At 37.8% G+C, this 20,665-nt stretch overlaps 1 long non-coding RNA gene across 2 annotated transcripts in view; it reads left to right on the forward strand.

Annotated features, from left to right (window-relative positions):
- Positions 1-20,665, forward strand: part of LOC119088104 — a 121,785-nt gene that overhangs the window by 31,502 nt on the left and 69,618 nt on the right. For both annotated transcript variants that reach the window (XR_005091693.1, XR_005091694.1), the window contains exon 2: positions 28-120. This is a non-coding gene — a long non-coding RNA (uncharacterized LOC119088104). The remainder of the gene's footprint in view (positions 1-27; positions 121-20,665) is intronic.

Below are 20,665 nucleotides of genomic sequence, written 5' to 3' on the forward strand. Positions count from 1 at the left end.
TGGTCATTTGTTGCTATTGTATTTTAGTATAACCTGAGAACCAGAATTCCCTCAGTCTTCCATATCAATGATCACTCCTGGCAAAATTATTCCCACAAGAAACATGAGTGGATTCCCAAGGTAACTTTCTTGATTTTATATGTGTCTTACAGACGTACAAAGGGTTTTCTTTAAAATTGAATTGGAGAATACTTCTTAGGATCAAGGATTTAAATATTAGGATCTAAAAGTAAGTGGATTGTCTTAGACTGGGATTGTTTAGACTTGCATTCTGAATGTTGGAGATAATCCCTGGAAACAATTAATCAAAAAAAAAATGGAGGACCAAAGAGATAGATCAGTGGGTGAATTGCTTGCTGCACAGATATGAGGACCAGAGTTCAGATTCTCAGTGCCTACATGAAAATACAACATGAAGGCAATGTGCATCACTATTCCTGGTACTGTAGAGGCAGAGGGATTCCTGGACTAGCCAACTAGTCTTGCTGAATCAATGAGGTCCAGGTCTGGTGAGGGAGCCTATTGTAAAAAATAACGTGGAGAATGATTGAAAACAATGTTCAGTGTTGACTTCTGGCCTACACACATACACACACACACACACACACACACACACACACACACACACACACATAAGAGGGAAAACTTTGTGTTTATTTCCATCATATAATAGAGAAGAGTTTCCTTGGCCAGTCTCAGAAGCTGGGTTCTTTTAGGTGACATACATCACAGATAAGTAGGAAAATGGTAATTTTGAAAGAAGGATAAAGTATAAGTACAGCTTTGCATATTGAAAGGCTTGGTGTTCTCATGTCTTTCGGTGAAGTTTCTTCTTCCTTTAAGGAGAGCCATATGATGATGGACAGAAGATAAAGTTTCCTGCTGCATGCTAGTGTTATAGTTCCCTGGATGACTGACATGTGGACTATGGAAATTCATGCCAGTTCTGAGATATTAAGACATTTAGAAGGGATGAGAGCTGAGTAGTATTAAAAACTTGGTAGGAACTTGTCAGATGATGTAAAGGGGGAGAAGGAATTCTAGAACAAGGGGACAACTGTTGATAACTACAGTTGTATTTTTCTTCTTGTTTTCCACTATGGAATTTTGATTTTGCTGGATCACACAATGCAATAATTGTGTGGCAATTGTCTGTATATCAGTTCAGCCAGCTTCCTTTTGCTGTGACCACACCTGTGGTCATCAGCGTGGAAAGAGAAATGCTTATTTGGATCACAGTTCCAAAGGCACGAGTTTATAATCAATTGATTCTGCTTCTTTAAGGCAACACACCACATTAGAGGCCTGATGATGAACAAGAGACCCTCAATCAAAAATGCAAGGGGTCCCCAGAGTTCCCTTCACAGATCCACCTTTAATGAGCTGGGGCCTTTCACTAGGCTCCACTTAGGAAGGGTTCCAGCACTCTTACTAAAGCTAAGCTGGAGGTCAAGATCTAAACTCATAATTCTCCTCTCAAGATGTCATGAGTAGCCTCCTCGTGCCCTTTTTTTTTGTGAGATGAGTGTTTTTATATTGGGTAGACCTTGGGAAACTTACTGCAAATCCTTGTATCTTAGCTTAGATATACATGGACAAGGTGAGCAACCAAAATGATCTACAGGGTTGATAAAGAAGGTCAGGTGTAAAACATGCTCTGTAATCTGGAAAACTGAATTTAAAAATAATTTAACATTAAAATGGAAAAGATTTCTGTCATGTCTTATATTTTATACCATGTAACAAAAACAAAATGAAACACCCCAAACACAATATTCAATGGACACAAAGATTTATCTCATTTCATGTGACTTTTTTTGTGTAGTTCAACTTAAACAAAGCAATTATATTTAAGAGAAGCTTAAGGCACAGATACTAAACACATGGTATATATGATATAATTCTTCAATCAGTTTCATAAGACAGACTTAGAAGAACTCAAATATCAAACTTCTTCCCAAGCAGTGAAAAACCACTATATAAGGGAGCTCCAGGGACCTGCTATTATATCTCTTTGCCAAGTGGAAGCTTTATTGGATTATAGCCAGAATTGGACAAAGGACACTTTTCTTTTCCTCCCAAGTGCCATCACTGTAAACAACTCTCTTCATACTGAGAAGGAAAACTCTAGACATCCTTAAGAATGATAATGTGAGGTGTGTGGGTTGTAAAGGGAGTTCTCTTAACAATGTGACAAGAAATATACTTGAAGAAATTCTGTTGCTTTCTGTAATTCAGATTACCGATTACTTAATCTTTTTTAAAACCCAACATGGGTTTTATATCAGTTGTGAAAGTTTTAAAGTCATGACTATAAAATGACTAGGTTTGTGTTAAATAATAATAAAAATTCAAGTAAAAGTACCTTAAGTGCATCCAAACAATTTTGTGAATGAAATATAAAATATAGCCAGTTGCATTAAAATGCTGGGGCCATGTCCACTAAGCCATTGCCAGGTGCTATTTTCTAGAATCATTTTGAAGCTACTTAATGCAGACTATGTTGAAAAGCTGTTATTTGACTTCTTCAAAAGTACTCAGTAAATAACCTTCAGTCCAATTATGTTTTCCCTCAAGATAAAAATGTTAGGCCTTTAAGATTTATAATGGTTTTCTTCTGACTGAATATCAAAGTATACAAAATCCTTTTCATTTTTGAAAACAAGTAAGTACTTGATGGCAGATATATGTAGAATGGATAACAGTGAGTCAGGAGAAACAAGACACAGGGCAAGAATGAAAGTTCTCAGCTTTATTTCAAGGTTTTGCTGTGGAGGATGTAAATATAAAGGGTGGAAAGAAAATTACATATTTTTACTCATTCTGGCTTGAACATCTCATACTTTAAATCCAGCATGTATGTGCCAGTGAATAAAGGCAATGAAGAGGTAATGACCAATCCCTCAGTCTTTAGAGCTGGCATAAAGAGATTTAGTCATGCCCAACCCCTCCATCCACACAGGAATATCACCTCAAAGTGCTCTCTCTGTCTCATGAGGGATGGTGTCTTTAGGGAAATCAGGTGACCAAATTTAAAACTAACATGTAAAAAAAGTGAATTGTTTTAAAAACAAATTATTCTTGTTGCATCTAATGTATAATATAGTTTAATGAGAAACTATGTTTACATCACAGTGTGACAGGGGCTGCTGCATCTGTGAATCAATATGTATTTAATATTGGAGTCAGATATACCCCATTATAAACTATATATTTGAGATTTCCCTTGATGTGTGGCCCAATAAATGGATGCACTTCTTCAGATGACCTAATTCTTTCTCTTTTATTCATTTAATATCTGCAGTCCTGAGAGTTAAAGACATAGTCCAGCAGGATTCCAGTTTTTCTTGAATGACACAATAAGATTTAAACAGAGAATTGATAACCCTGCACACTCAGACATTCTTGGGAGGCTACACCAAGTCAAATTAAATCTAAAGTACAACCCAACAGAAATGGAAGAGAAAAAAAAATCTCCTTATGTTAACCTTTTTCAAGCTTCATGGGTTCTTTCAGTTTCTAGCAACTGTGTGTATGATACATTTTTCATACAGTTATGTATGTTGAGCATGTAAGAAGTAAAGAATTAGTAGGGCTAGAGCTTCAGATACAGCTTACTGGGAAAACTACTTTATTATTTTGAGGGATAGTTTTAGTCCTAGTTGAAAGAGTAGAACAGTTTTGTCTGAACATTGTATATCAGACAAACTTGCTCATATACTATTTCTGCCATTTATTAGGTTATATACCAAGTTCTGAATATATATCAGAATCGGCCTCATTGAAATTATTGGAAAGCAAAGTGAGACAATTCTAACAGTGTGTTGTGTTTCAGTATGGTGCATTTTATGCAAATTTCTTGTGAGTAGTCATAACATGGTGACTAGCACTTACCTTGTAAACGTTCAGTCAGTGTCAATGATGTCCTAGGTACAGTGTTATAAAAATAAGAAAAGATTTTCCAGCACTCCACGGCTTCTGAATTCAGATATCCTCCACTACTTAGAAGGCATTATCATGTTAGTAACTGCTCTTCAGTGGGTGAAGAGTAATGGACCTGACACGGACACCAAGCATTAACACCATTACAATTAGGCACCTTAGAGCTTTACAATCAAAAGCCAGAAGAGTCTAGAGTTCAAGGAAAGAACCTGTCATCTAGGTGCTAGCTTCTCAAGACTGCTGCTCCAAACAAGGTCACTGTCCAGAATAGTGAGAGCAGTTGGGAATCGCACCCATTCTCTGTTGCCTAAAGGTCAGCAGCCATTTGATCTAACTGTGCTGGATTTCCAACTGGGGGTGAAAACAGGTTTTTCCATCACATCCAAAACCAAAGGGCATGTCTGAATCATGGAAGATGTAGATGACACAGTTGCTTTAATCCACAACAAGATGTGTCTCAATTTTCTATAAATGGACTCATCAAAGTGTCCTGTAATGGAAAGACTAAAATATATGGGTCATGAGAAAGAGGGGAAAGATGAACAGGGCATGGATTTCCTTTTGGAATGAGAAGGAAACTATAAAAATGAGAGGGTTTTTCTTGAAAAATAGGTCCAAGTACTGTCTTTCTAATATAGGGACTAAATCTACCAGTCAAGAGTCTTTCAGGGCTGGAGAGATGGCTCAGAGGTTAAGAGCATTGGCTGCTCTTCCAAAGGACTAGGGTTCAATTTCCAGCACCCACATGGCAGCTTACAACTCCCTGTAAGTCCAGCTCCTGGGGATCTGGTATCCTCATACAGACATACATGCAGGCAAAACCTCAATGTACATAATAAACAAACAAACAAATAAATCTTTTTCTTAAAGCTGATGGGTGAAATAATCTGACAAAAACTAAACAATAAAAAAAAGAATCTTTCTACTCTTGGAAATTAACGAAACACAAGTTATATACTTTAGCATTATGTACTTTGACCTATTTCTCTACATATTTATTGAATTAATCTTACATTATGAATAGGCCAACAGATTAAAATCACTAATGATGAGTGTTCTTTCATATTCTTGTCAGACTGCATGCTGATCTAGCAGCCATGTATATTTTCTGATTTCCCAGGCATTGATTAACAAACATTACTTTATGATAAGCTCTCCAATTGTTTCATGACAGAAATTATACACATTAGAAAATAATCACTCTTAAATATAATGCTGAACTTGGGTAAATATTTCAGCCACATCACATAGTTTTCTGAGTTTGGTGACATATTGAAAATAAATATCCAAGTATCAGGTGACTTGCTCTTTCCAATTTATTTGAGAGATATTAAATATGTTACAATTAATTATGTTCACTGTATTAAGACATTCCATTTATAGGCCCCAAACTACAGGGGTCTCCATAACAGCCCCAAGTTATTCTATTTTGCAGCATGAGGAACATTGTTAATGTTAAAAAATTAGAAAATATACCCTCTTTGATCTTTGTTCCTTATTGAAAGACAGAATCCAGATAGCAGGAATAAATTTCTCTTCAAATAATTGGTGTCTCCTAGAGGAGGATATGATTAAATAGAATATGCTAGTTGTAATAGGACAACAAAAGAACTGGAAATCTCTTTTCTGCTCACTTCTTTCTACCATCTCTAAGCTGTTTGCCTTGGGATTTAGACATCGAACAAACAAGTTGCTGACCCTAGAAGTGAACAGTCACACTAGTTATTTTGGTAATTCCAGCATTGAAATGGAACATGTGCCAAAGACAGGCATGTATGTCAGGGCAGTCATTTTGTACAGCTTATTTTAATTGATAGTTCATCATTGGACATCTGCACAGATGTCTAAAAGTGAAAGGAGTTATTGGGTGCATGGAAGTTCTGTAACTGGAGATGTAGAAAGAAGAATGGCTTTCTCTGATATGACAGCATGTTCCTATGAGTCTCTCATTGTTTGAAATCATTGTTTGTATTCCTTCATTTTTCTAGAAAATATTTATTAATAGAACATCACCAGCAAATGCAGTGATAAGCAATAGAGTTTTGCTTATGTTTACATCTTTATTTAGTAGAGGCTATAGTTTTCCAGTAAGATTTTTTTGCTAGGCATTTGGAGCCCCAAGCAGAAGTATCAAAAGTCTTTTCCTTTTCTTTTTCAAATAAGCTTTTGCAAGTTACTGAACATGCTAATGATAATGATTCTAAACAGTAAAAGTGGAAAAAATCAGATGACTGTGATATATCTCTCTCAAGCTCTATCGTATTTTGGGAGGTGAGTGCAGCAGCCTCTCCCCACTCAGTAGGAATAGACCATGTGAGGACACAGCAGGAAGGCATCCATCTGGAAGTAAAGAGAGAGGGCTAATGTGAAATCAGACCCACTAGCACCTTGATCCTGGAGTCTTAGCATCCAGAATTGTGGGAGAATGAGTTTCTGCTGAAAAGGACCAGTCAATGATAGCTTATCATGGCAGCTCCAACAAAGTATGAAGAAAGAAACATAGTGAAGTTTTTTTGCAGTCATAAATTGCAATAAAATTCATGCCCTCTTAGACTCTTAGTTCCAAAGTAGAAAATAAATAATATACACAATGAAAAAACAGGAAATCATTTACTGTATGGGAAAGTGATACATGGTATGAAAAAGTTAAGTAGAGTTAGAGGCTCTGCAAGCCTTTAAACAGAGGGCAAGAGGTTTCAGTAGGAGAGTGGGGAAATCACCCTTAAATTAGTGCCTGTGACTGAGTACTGGATTAGGTGTGGAAATCAGTCAGAAGTATAAAAGTAAAGTATCTCAGACAGAAGAAGACTTCACAGGCTTTTACAAGGTATAGACTTAGATTTCTGAGTACAGAGATACAAGCCAAGAAGATAGTGTGGAATGTATGGTAACATCAGAGGAGACCAAGGCAGAATAGACACCCCACCATCCTGGAAAAGTCTTGGAAACCAAGATAAGATCTTGAAATGGGCCTAGCGATGGTGGCACATGCCTTTAATCCCAGCACTCAGAAGGCAGAGCCAGACAAATCTCTGTGAGTTCCAGGCTGGTCTACAGAGCCAGATCCAGGACAGGCACCAAAACTACACAGGGAAACCCTGTCTTGAAGAAAAAACAAACCAACAAACAAAAAAGATCTTGAAATGTTAAAGTTGCCATGCACATCCTCTGTCATGGATGTTTCTTTCTCAGTATCTGTGTGGCCTGTACATTTTCAGTATCTGAAAACCAGTACCTATGTGCTCCAAGTTTTTTTTTTAGTAGAGCAAAAGCTCCTTGAATGATATTCCATGAACCATCTAGATTCCACTCCCAGTTTTGAAAGTTTTCCACTAACACCATCTTCTCTATCAAATACACGATAAATGACTTTCTTATGTTGAGAAAATTAATGTGTTTCCCTAATCCATCTGCTCCCTATTCAGTGCTATAGAAAAAATAAAGGATCATATTCTAAAAGAAGTCTAGCTCTAGGATTGCTTGAGGAAGAAGACAGAATAAGGAAGGCTAAATACAGACTGCTAAGTCCCAAGGGGTAGCTGGCAGGCTGAAGGTGAACTATAGTTCTATTTATGGTGGAAATGAGGAGTGGGATAATCCATCAAGAGAAAGAACAACTGAATAAATAGATATAAAAGTAATAAAAGTTTGTTAGAGTCTGTTTTTTGAACAACCATATGTTCATGAAAGTTTCATCCCAGTATAAGCATTCCAACAGACTCTAGGGTAAATGGTATAAAATACAACTGGATTTAAATTCTTAAAGAGGACCCTAAGAGGGATGCATGAATCACTCTGGGAAGGGGAAATAGAAGAGATATCCATGAGTAAACTGGAGATGAGAAGGGGCAAAGGAGGGTAGGGGGTGGGGGATGACAACATAAGGGAACAGGATGGGCGAGCTGGAACGGGGACAAAGTAGGAGAGCAGTGAAAGAGACAGCACGATAGAGGGAGACATCATGGGGACAGGGAGAAACCAAGTGCTAGGGAAGTTCCTAGGAATCCACATTGATGGCCCCACCTTAGACTACAAGAAATAGTAAAGAGGGTGTCTGAACTGGCTTACCCCAGATTGGCGTTAATCAGATCGGTGAATACCCTAACTGTCATCATAGAGCCTTCATCCAGTAACTGATGGAAGCAGATGCAGAGATCCACAGCCAAGCACCAGGCAGAGCTCCAGAAGCCCAGTTGAAGAGAGAGAAGAGGGATTCTATCTATGAGCGAGGATCATCAAGATCATGATGGGGAAAACTACAGAGACAACCAAACCAGACTAATGGGAAATCTTGAACTTTAGACCAATAGCTATAGAGCCTCCATGGGACTGAACTAGACCCTCTGCATAAGCAAGACAATTGTGTAGCTTGATCTGTTTAAGGGGGCCCCTGGCAGTAGGATCAGAATTCATCCCTGGTGCATGAGCTGGCTTTCTGGAGCCCACTACCTATGTGGGACACCTTGCACAGCCTCGATGCAGGGGAAGGGGCTTGGACCTGCCTTAAGTCAATGTACCAGGCTCTGCTGACTCCCCATGGGAGTCCTTACTTTGTTGGAGGAGGGAATGGGACGTGGATTGGGGAGAAGGCTGGTGGGGCAGGAGGAGGGAAGAGAGGGGTTCTGTGACTGGTATGTAAAATGAATAAAAAATTCTTAATAAAAAAATCCTTAAAGAATTAGACTCATAGGGGTAGCACAGCAGAAAGAACACGGAATGGCTGATCTCATAACACCCATGTTCAACAAGCAGATATTGAAGAATGTTAGGCATCAGCTAACCTTCTCCTTTTCCTCCTCTTATTTACTCTGCTCCTCTAGTCCATGGCAGAGTACTACCCACATTCAAAGAGGTCTTCCCACTCAGTTAATCCTATCTGGAAATGCTCTCTCAGACATACCCTGTTTCTCCTAGGGAACTTGAAATCAAGTTACAGTTAACTTGAAATCAAGTTAAGATTAACCATCACATGTACCTAATAAGAGATATGAGAAATAGATATGAAAAGTGAAAAATGCTTTAAATCAACTGCTTCCTTTCACCTCCATCATCAGTGCTTAAGACATGAGAAATAGATATAAAAAGTGAAAATGCTTTAAATCAACTTATTCTTTTCACCTTTAATGATTTATCCTCACTTTTACACTTTGGGTTAGATGTTACTGACATCATTTTTGTTTTGTTGAATAAAGCACACATAAACCCAATTATTTATTTAAACTAACATATATCCATGATTTGATCAATGGAAAAAATACAATACATAATGATAAGTCAGTGAACCATGTACCATTTTTATAGTGGTGATCCCATAAAATGTTAACAGGATTAAAACATGTCATGTTATTAAAACTTATTAGCTAAGTTTATTAGCACATATAATAAACTCCCTAGCTAAAATTATCTTAGCTAGGGAGGCACATAAGACATCAGTGAGGTTCTTGTGGTGATACGGATATAAGCAAACCTTCTGTACTCCCAGCACATTAGAAAAATAGCACATGTAACTCTTGGCATTATAATATTGCAGTTGCTGTTTTCTATACTCCCTGTATTATACTTTTTGCTTTTATTTTAAGTGTCCTCCTACCTACAAAAACATATTCTGAGACAACATACTGTGCCTAAAACCTGAGTAGCTTCAAATATTTCACTTGTATCACATTTCTTGATCACACTAACAGACCACATGGAGCCAGTGACCTATAGAAAGGTTGATGTAAGTGTACTTCATGTTTGCACGATAAAATTGTCTAACTGCACAGTTCTCAGAGTGGGGCCACATCACTAAGAGACACTTGACTAAATACTTACACATACATAATTTCTATAAGGAAATGTGCAATTGTAGATAACTGCTGTTCAAATAGGAATACCCTCTTCAAGTTGGAGAATAACTTTTCTTCTTCCACTCTTACTTTACCATGTTTTTATAGAATGCAGACAGAGGTGGACAATAAGAAAGCATTTGAGCTTTGGAGTCCTAGGGGTCAGCTCTCACAGCCTCCTGTTCTAGACTATTTTGAAAATATAATGATTCCACATCCGAAACCTGTTTTCAGACCTCAACACCATTACTTACTCACTTGCTGTGACCTTGAGCAGGTCTTTATAGGTTATTTTCTCACCTCTAAAGTAATGGTCACAATGATTATTATTTTTAGTTAATTTTCTAAAGACCATAAATTCTTCTGTACCAATATGTTCTTGTCTTCAAAATGACCTTACTAATACTCTCCAAGAGAAAGCAAAAAGGCAATCGCATAATAAATAATTGTTATGACTTTATGTCTCTGGTTTGCAGTTTTAGACAGATGGTTATTATTTAGCTTTCTGCATAAAATTAGTTTTGATAATTAAATAAACTAATATAGGTATGGCAAATAAGCTCAGTGGGTTAAGGTACTTGCTGCCAAGTCTGATAATATGAGTTCAATTCTTAGAACTCAGATGCTAAATGAAAAGAAATATAGTGGTATAAATCTTGTAGAAGTAAACAACCACTCTCTAGTTGGATTTAAGGCCCACTCCATGAGACAGAATTCATGCATGACACTGTTTGGGTGGCCAAGAACTTGTGACTAGATAGGCCATGAGCCTAGTGGAAAACCAAATACTCCTGCTCTGCTAAACGAACATTGTAGCTAGAGTTTTTCTGGTCCTGCCTAGCCCACAGTCAGGACAAATCTCTCTCACCCGCCAGTCCTGCAGCAGCTCAGACCCAACCAAGTAAACACACAGAGACTTATATTGCTTACAAACTGTATGGCTGTGGCAGGCTTCTTGCTAACTGTTCTTATAGCTTAAATTAATCCATTTCCATAAATCTATACCTTGCCATGTGGCTTGTGGCTTACTGGCATCTTCACATGCTGCTTGTCATGGTGGAGGCTGGCAGTGTCTCTTCTGCCTTCCTGCTCTTTCTTTTCTCCTCTCTATTAGTCCCGCCTATACTTCCTGCCTAGCCACTGGCCAATCAGTGTTTTATTTATTGACCAATCAGAGCAATTTGACATACAGACCATCCCACAGCAGAGCATAGTAATAAAATGAGTCCTAAGGACATTATGCCACACCATAGATCAGTGCTTGTCTCAGGCATCATAGTGAGATTCTGCTAAAAAAATGTCATGGGATATTTCTTTTGTATGTTCAGAAAAGGGTTGTATCTAATGGCTAATTGAAGATTCATACCTTTGGAACACTTTTCCACTTCTGGTTGGAGTACAAACTTGTACACCCACTTTGGAAATCAATATGACAGTTTCTCAGAAAATTGGGAATCAACCTACCTCAAAATCTGGTTAAACCACTCTTTGGGCTGTGCCCAAAGGATACTCCATCCTACCTCAAGAACACTTGCTCAGATATGTTCAAGAAACACATACACATAAAAAAAAAAAAAAACACAAAACCCCCAAATATCCTTAATATACAAGAAAAAGACCAATAAGAAAAAATAATGTTGCTTACATAGTCAAGAGTATTGGAGAAATTATTTTGGCCACTCCACGTAGTTAAAAGGATATCTATTTAATGGTGTAACTCACAAATTAAGTAATAGGTAGGTCGCAGGGTCTGAGGAAGGTGTATCGCAGTCCAGCGGTGTTTTCTGGAGCTCTGCTCAGTCAACTTCCACCATTCAGCGTCCGGGCACAGAGAGAGCGCACAGAGAGAGCGCTGGCCCATCCAGCTCTCGGGTCTCCAGGCGCCTCCCCTGACCCCGCCTCATAGTTGTGACAGTTGCCAGAGTCTCAATGGGGGTTGGAACTTCCAGATCCAAGCTGGAATGGCTACCCACTACACAAGAGTCCAGTCAACTGAGCTCTCATTAGTGTATGATGTTTTTGTTTGGCCAGCTGAAGGTCAGTCAGGTCAGGCTCCCAGCTCACACTAACCTTGTTACCTTCACCATTACTGACTGCTTTCTGAGATCTCGAGCATTCATTCCATTCATCGGCACATGACTCTGATCACTACTACAATTTATCTCACATGTCTTGAGTTTCCTTTTTAGCCTCTACATATCATATTAAACTTTTACTATTTTATTATTGGCCATTTGTGTTATTTTTTAGTAAGCACAAAGTTGGAAGAAATGGATATCTGTAACTTCTCAGCAAAATTTTCTTTGCCCTCATTGTAGGGCAACCATTTAAAGCTCAGAGTGAGCTATGCTCCAGTGAGGGACAGTGTGAGTGTATTCAACTGTCAGTACACATGTCGATGTGCAAATGCTCACACAAACACATACAAACCTGGAGGATCAAGAACCATCCTCTGAGGACAGCATGCTAGTTCCTCTCCATGGTTCTATGTCTGAGGTCTCCACCCTGGGATCTGGCTATGCTCTGTGGGAGACTGGGCTTAATGACAGGACAGCACATAAAAAAAAATAGAAAGAAAAGAATTGAAGCCCTAGAGCTGATAAAATGAAATTAATCTCAGCCTGAAACTACACAGCATGGAAATTTTCCCATGTAGCATATGCTTATTTATATTTCTTCAAGAAGCACAACAAATTCTATCAAAATACAATAATTCTACTGAAAAATTCATGTTCTGAGTTGGAGAATACTGGCCATTGCTACATATGAAGTCAAGCAATTTCTGCCTTATATGGGGAAAACCCTACAGTTCTTTCCCCTTTAAAACCACAAAGCATTTCCATAAAGAAAAGATATTCCTGAATTTCTCAGTTCTATAGCAATTCCAAGAAGTTTTATCTTTTGTCAGAGGTAAGGCTTCCCCCACCCCCATATTTCTGTAATTTCAACCTCTGAACATTAGGCAGACATAAATTATCTACAAGCCTAGAAAAAAAAATCTTTGATTAACAAGCCACGGAATTGCAGGTATTAAAATTGCCCCCCAGAGGGAGCCCATATCGTTCCATGAATGCATTAGACTTCTACTTTGAATTACAAAGAAAAATTAATTAAAAAGTATATGTTTATATGTAATGTGTGTTCCCTCTGAGTTAATTCTAAAAGTCACATATATGCAGAATCTAATAAAAATGCAATTATGTTAGCTGCATATTTTATTTAAGCAATCTGAGGAAAAAGATGAAAGCAGGTACTACTTAATGTTTCCTTCATGGGAGCTTCCTTGGTGACCCAACAGTTCAGAATAGATTGTAGTACTCTGTGCCCCCTGGAGAATTCTGCATGACTGAAATGCTTGTTTTGTCATTATTACTTCAGAAAGCAGTCAGTAATGGTGAAGGTAGCAAAGTTAGTGTGAGCTGGGAGCCTGACCTGGCTGATCTTCAGCTGGCCAAACAAAACCATAATGTGCTAATAAGAACTCAATTGACTGGACTCTCGACTATGTAAGTAATAATTGTTCCTGGATACGGTATCCAGCTTGGATGCCACATAGGTTTCTATTTGTCAGCTATACCATGACTAGCTTACAAAGCAGTGATTTGGGGTTGCTGTGATCAGCTCTACTTCCACTCGAGCTGCAAGATTCTGAATTACTTTAGTCATGTCCACAGAGGTTCTGCAGAGCTGGTGGCGATAGAAAGATTCAGCAGGGTCCATTAACAAGGCATCATAGATGCTGGGAAATGCAGGCAGTCCTGAGGATTGTTGGTCATTTTATCAAGCCAACCTCAGACAGAGTATCCCTGCCTATCCTGACCTTTCAGATGGCTTGGCCCTCATATCCCTAGATATGTAGATGTCTAGAGACAAAAGTGTTCTGACATCCAACACTTCTCCATATTTTGCTTATTGCATATGTATTCCATTTCATTAGCTTTTATGCTGTTTTTGTCCCTCCCTATGCTTCCCCCACCCTTTGGTTACTATGGAAACAAGTTCCCTGGTAGGGGAGGAGCCTAATGGCATCTAGCAGTGTGAAGTAAAGTCAATTTATATCATGGTTTGTGAAATATTGAGAGTTCATAATGGTTGTTATTGCCACATATGGTAAATCAATCTCTCTCTAGAGCAAATTTCTAAATATTGATATGAGTGCAGGAGTGATAGAATTATGGAGAATCATGTATTTCAGCAACTTGTTTGGCAGCCTTAAAGATCTCTGTTTTGCTTGCTTGAATAGAAAATAAAGTACAAAAGAGAAAAAAGTATTATATTTTAAATAGTCTATTTTTAGCTATCCCAAAGTATCAACTAATCTCTAAAATAAAGTATATGATTGTTTAAAAAAATGCAACCTAAGAGGCCCTATTTCATCATTTAACTTATGGAGATGTAGCCATGTGTAGTTCTTTACACATAGCTTATATATAGCTCAGTTGCTATGCCATCTTCATTCTCAGTACCATCATACCCACTCTAAATCAACTGATAACTGTGCTAATCCAGAACACACAGGCTTTAAACACTTGTCACAATATGTGTGCTTCACACAATCATCAAGGTGATTACATTTCCAGGTTTTAAAATAGCCTGGTTTGTCCTTCTTGTAGAAACCCAAATTTGTTTATTTGGTTTCACTTGCAGCTCGTTCTGTTCTCTATTTTCTCTCCAAGAGTTGTGAATGATGAGACGACAAAATATTGGGTTATTTGTGTACTTGAAACAGATGCCACCTGAGCAGTGACAGGTATTTTTAAGTATAATCTTCTGCATTCACTTAACACTCGCATTTTAAATATTTCAAACCTTGGCCATATTCTTGTTCATTTTCCACGGAAATGAGTCATTTCTTGGATGTGAAGAGAGCAAGTGTAAGGGGATTGGGACAACAGAGGTAGAACTATTGGGAAAGTGTGGCTGACTCAACTGATGCGTCCTGAGGAATGACAGGGAATTCTCAACTTTGCCTCTGAAGGGCTACCGCCACATTGTCCTTGTTTTACTTGTGCTTCATGAGTTCATCTACCATGGCTTCCTACTAAAAACGTAATTTGGAAATGTAATTGCTGTAACACTAGGGAATCTTGTCAAGTCTGTAGAGATGCTTAGCACAATGCACACCACCGCACCACCCTGGAGAAGTAAATTTCTGCCCAGAGAAGATCTCAAGCTGGTGCCCAGTGCAGAACACATTGTAGCCACACTGAGCAATAGGATCTGCCTTGGTCTCACAGATTGGTTCTTATACAACTGGAAGATAATTGATGTGCTTTTTCCTGAGAAGCACATACCATGTGAGCTTCCCCAGTACAAATGGATGCCCAGCCCTGTCCTTCACACATTTTGCAATGCCTATTATAAAAACAAAGAAACTACTTACTCCACTGACCTTCACTGTGTGCCTATTTTCCCTGTTGGTGTTAAATAAATATGTATTTCATGCATACCTTCTTTATTTTACTCTTCATGATCTTCATGATTGATAAGTCTGAACCTGGGCTTGCATCTTGGTTGGGCAGCCACACAGCACTAAAGATCCAGTCTGGAGACAAAGGAAAGAAATGTGTAGTTTTCTTGGGACTCTTCTCTGACACAATACAAGCTAACAGGGGAAGTCTAAGACACCAAGGACATTCATTCAGATATCTCCAGTTAGCCCAATGTTCGTATCTGCTGAGATCAAAGCATAGTTACTATTGCTTTATGTTTTATTAGTGCTTCAAATAAGTCTGTGAAACCAAGATGTGTTCCTCTTCAGTACTGTAGTGAATGCTATGCATGTCAGGCAACAATTAAAGGAGTCCATTTAGGCATCATGAAAACTGAAAGGTTATTAAAAGAGTGCAGGTGATTCTTTTTCTACCTTTCCTTTTAGGGTTTTCTCATTTTTCAATTGACTATGGAAAATTGGCAAGGATCTGATATTCTCTATGGTGTTTTTGTTCTTATTGTTGATTGTTGCTTTTTTTGTTTTTTGGCTTTTGTTTTGATCAGAGAGAGATGAAGATCACATAAGGAGAAAGAAATGTTCAGAAGCCTGAATATAGTGCAGTCTTCCAGTTTGTCCAGGCACTGACTAGAGACTCTGTGGATGCCTGCAGGGGAGAGATGCTTCATTTTTAACAGTTTCTGTTCTGGGGTCTTGGTAACCTACATATGCATCACATTTGTGTGAGCCCTCTACCTTGGACATCTGTCAGCATGGGTTAGATGAAGCAGTGGGGATCTATCTCTTTTCCACAGAAAGAGGGCCAGACATAACCTTGTGATAATGAGAGGAGGAGCATTGTATTGTTTGGAATGGTAGTAAAAAGATAAAAGTGTAGTGGAGGTTAGTAGCTTGTACAGAGAAAGGAGTTCAGATTACAAACAGAGAGACAGGATCTAAGGCAAGACACAGGCAAATCCGGGCACATAGCAAAACAGTATTGCAGTCAGCTGTGTGGATGTTGTGCTGAAGTGTCACAAGCATCTCTACAGTTGTATTGCATGGGTGTGCGGTGTGTGACTCGGTAGCAGACCCAGAATTAAGTTGTCAAGCTGAGAGGGCGAGCTGACACCTTGGTTTTCACAATGTATTCTTGTAATTAGATTAGGTCAGATTTTTAAATATACACTTTAGATTTATATAGTTATGAAATAATGCTGAAAGAGTTCACACATCTGTTACCCTATTTTCCTCATGATAAAATCTTGCAAAACTATAGAATAACATTCTAACCTAAATATCAGTAGTAATAGAATCAAGGTACTGCACATTTCTAGCACAAGAAGTGGTTCAGGCTGTGATTTTGTAGATGTATTCACTCCTTCCCATCTCCATTCTTTTTATACCTGCATAACCTCAATCTGCCCTGTTGTTATAATTTCAGCTCAAGAATGCTACATAATGAAATTGTGTGGTGTGTATGCTTTGAGTATTGGCTTTTGTCTGTTAGCATAACTCTACATCAAAGGTTTTTTTTTTTTTTTTACTTTTACTGATAAATACTAATTCTTGGTGTGTATGCACTACAGACTCATTCCTCATTCAATAATTTCCACTAAAGGGCATTTAGTCTGGCTCCTGTTTGGGGCAATTATGAATTACTAATCAGAGTAATTCACATTTTACAAATAGGCTTCTATCAACTTTATGCATAGGAAAATTGCTAGGTTATACAATAGCTACATCTTGAGATTTTTAAATAAACTGTTAAACTGTTTCCCAAGTGGCTGCACCATTTTCATTCCTGGTCGGTATGTTGGAGTAATTCAGTTTCTTTGGCATCCCCACTGTCTTCTTGTGTCTGCTATTTTATATTTTAGCAGTTACAGTATCATATTAATAAATGCCTGTTCACCCCAGATAGAGCATTGATGACAGATCAAAGTAAGAATTCAATCAAAGTTCAACATGGTGAAGCAACTAATTTGTTGGACTTACTGCCAAGCATGATTAAGGAGGTAGTTCTAAGAGTATAAGTGACCCTTAAATAGCGAACAGTTGACTCACCACTGTGTCCCACCCTACTACGTATCAAGACTTCACAGGAAGTGCCCTATGGAATTCTACTTTCAGTTAGTTTTCAACTTCTCATATATTCTATTCTCTTCCAAGATAATCTACAGCTAGGTGCAAGGGTAAGAACAAGCAATGACAAGAATCCCAAATAAGGTGCAATTGTTCTCTTGCCCTCTTTATCAAGAAATGACAGTAACTTCATTTCCATTACTGCAGGCCTACCTATCACTATATTATTCAGCTTATGTTACCATGGCTACTGGCCAATGTAATGTCTACCCAAGAAGGCAATAAAATGATTTTGTTATACTGAGAGTGGCAGGGGACATACTCCAATAAATACATACCAATGTTGCATTGCTTTCATTTGCATTTCCCTACAGGGTAATGATGTTGATCATCTTAGCACATGCTTATTTGGGTTAAATGTTTCTTCTTTTGTTTATTTTCTAATTTAATTGTTAATTTTTATTGATGAGTTTTAAAAGTCACTTATTTATTCTAAATACTAGTGCATTATCACACGCATAATTTTCAAACATTTTCTCCCACTGAGCAACTTGCCTTTTTATTCATTTAACATCCACACATTTGTTGCTATTATGTGCAAACACAGTTGGGTTTTGTATTTTTATCATGTGTTATTTGAAGTTACAAAAATTATCACTTTATATTAAAGTAATTTTAGGTCATCCTACGAAGTAATGGGTTTTATTATTGTACCCAAATATATATATTTCATTATACCTTGCTCTTGATCCTATTTTCTAGTATGCTAATTATGGATTTGCCTATCACTTTTAAAAAATATGTGCTTATCTTAGCATTGAAGAGTTACCTTATCTCTCATCCTATGAGAGCTTTATACTTACAGAGTTTGCATCTTTAAATTTGGGTGAGAAGTATAATTTCAGGGTTACTTTGCCTCTGTGGGGATCTGATTGTTCCAGTTTTTGTTAAAAGTTTACCTTTTCTCCAAAGCATGGCTTTTCTTTTCCCCAAAGGTGGGCGTATTTATGTGTGTCAGGGGTCTCCACTCTACTCTGTTGATTCATCTGCCACTCTCACTTCCTACATCATATAGTACTGACTCCTGTAGCAATATAAGTCTTGAAATCAGGTTCTGGCTGTGTTTTTGCTAGCTTTTGTTGGGAATTGTGCTAAACCTGCATGTCAATCAACGCAGTAGTTATGTCTTTAATGTGCTGACACTTCTGGCCCCCAAACAATATATGTCTCTCTCAATTGATTTGAATCTTTTAAAATTTTGTTTTATCACATGTAGTTTCATATTATAATCATGAAAATTATAAAGTATTTTCTGCATTGATACTTAAGTATTATAGTTATTTTTAGTAATTCTAAAAGGTATCATGTTTTTAATTTTAGTTTCCACATTTCATAACTTTCACACACACAGTAATTTTTATATGTCATATAACATTTGAACATGCTGAATTTATTGCTAAACTCTAGTTGTTTTATATATTACTTTGAATTTTCTACATAGATACTCATATTACACAAATAATGATGAATGTCATAATTTTCTATCAATTATTGCTTTATTTGCTAGAATTTTCAATACTATCTTTAAAATAATGTTAGTGGGAAAACAATAGTCTTACTGTGTACCTGACTGGAAGTAGAAAGCAGTAAAGATCCAATCATTAGCCATAATGCTATGGATAGTTTTTGAAAACTATTATTTATCATATTTAAGATGTTTTCTTCTAGTCCCCCTACTTGAGTTTTGTTTCTACCAAGAATTGGCATCAAACCTTGTCAAATGTTTTTACCGCCTTTTACTGTGATTGATAGAATCACATTTTTCTGGTTTTATTTTAATTTTTTGCCAGTCTTGTTTTGTTCTATCCTAGGTCTCTGGGCTATCCAGGCTATGGTTCCTGGCTATCCAGGCAGTGTCAGGCATGGGCTCCGTCTCGTAGCACGAGCCTCAAGCTCTATCAGTTATTGTTTTGTCACTCTTACAAGTTCTGAGCCACCATTTTCCTAGAAAATCTTTCAGGAAGGATAGATTATAGGTCTCAGGTTTTTGGGCTGGGTTGTTGTCCCATTTCCACCACTGGGAGCCTAGCTAGGTTACAGAAGATGGCAATTTCAGGATCTATATCCTCCTTTGCTAGGGCCATGGTCATAGATTCCAGGAAGTTTCCACTGCACTAGGTTTCCACATCTCCCCCTAAATGGCCGCCTATTAGAGTTGTAGCTCTTCAAATTCTCTCCATCCCTCCCTCCCCCGCCTGATCCCTTCGGTTCCCATCCCCACCTGTCCCTAGTCTACCCACAAAATCTATTATATTTCCCTTTCCCATATATACTCTTGTGTTCTCCCCAGTCCTCTCCTCTTTATCTAACTTTCCTCTTAAAACCATATTCACTTTTTCCCATAAGTTTGCGTATGCTGTGCAATTATTTTCATTGAAATCTAGGAAGTCTTTAATTTCTTTCTTTATTTCTGTCTTGACCCAGTAGTTATTCAGTAGAGAGCTGTAGAGTTGTTCAGTTTCCATGAGTTTATAGTCTTTCTGTTGATTCTGTTGTTGTTGAAATCAGCTTTAATCCATGGTGGTCTAATAGGATGCATGAAGTTATTTCAGTTTTCTTGTATCTGTTGAGACTTGTTTTGTGATGGCATAATGTGGTTAACTTTGAAGAAAGTTCAGTGAGGTGCTGAGGAAAATGTATCTATCATCTTTTGTCTTTGGGTGAAATGGTCTTTAGATATCTGTTAGGTCCACTGGGTTCATGACACCTCTTAGCTCTACTATTTCTCTGTTTAGTTTTTCCTCTGGATGACTTGTCCATTTGTGAGAGTGGGGTATTGAAATCTCCAACTTTCAATGTGTAAGAGTGGATGTGTTCTTTAAGCTTTAGTTATGTTTCTTTTGTAAGCATGGATGTTCTTGAGTTTTGAGCAGAGATTTTAAGACTTGAAACATCATCTTGATGGATTTTTCCTTTGATGAGCATGAGGTGTACTTCCCTGTCTCTTTGATTAATTTTGGTTTGAAATATATTTAGTTATATATTAGAATGGCTACAACAACTGTTTTGTGATATTTTGTTCATGTTATGACAAATAAAGCTTGTCTGGAGATCAGAGGACAAAGCTAGTTTACCACTAGTTAACCATAGAGGCCAGGCATTGGTTGCTGACACCTTTAATCTTAGCACATGGTAGGTTCATGCCTTTAATCCCAGCACTTGGGAGGATCATGCCTTTGATCCCAGCACATTGGAGGCTCAAGCCTTTGATCCCAGCACATGGGAGGCTCACACCTTTAATCCCAGGACTAGGGAGGTGGAGACAGGATCCTTACCCGATTCGGTCTGAGGATTTGTAGAGGTAAGAATTTTCCAGTGG

This window comes from Peromyscus leucopus, chromosome 5 (assembly GCF_004664715.2).
Source record: "Peromyscus leucopus breed LL Stock chromosome 5, UCI_PerLeu_2.1, whole genome shotgun sequence".
Lineage (NCBI taxonomy): Eukaryota > Metazoa > Chordata > Mammalia > Rodentia > Cricetidae > Peromyscus > Peromyscus leucopus.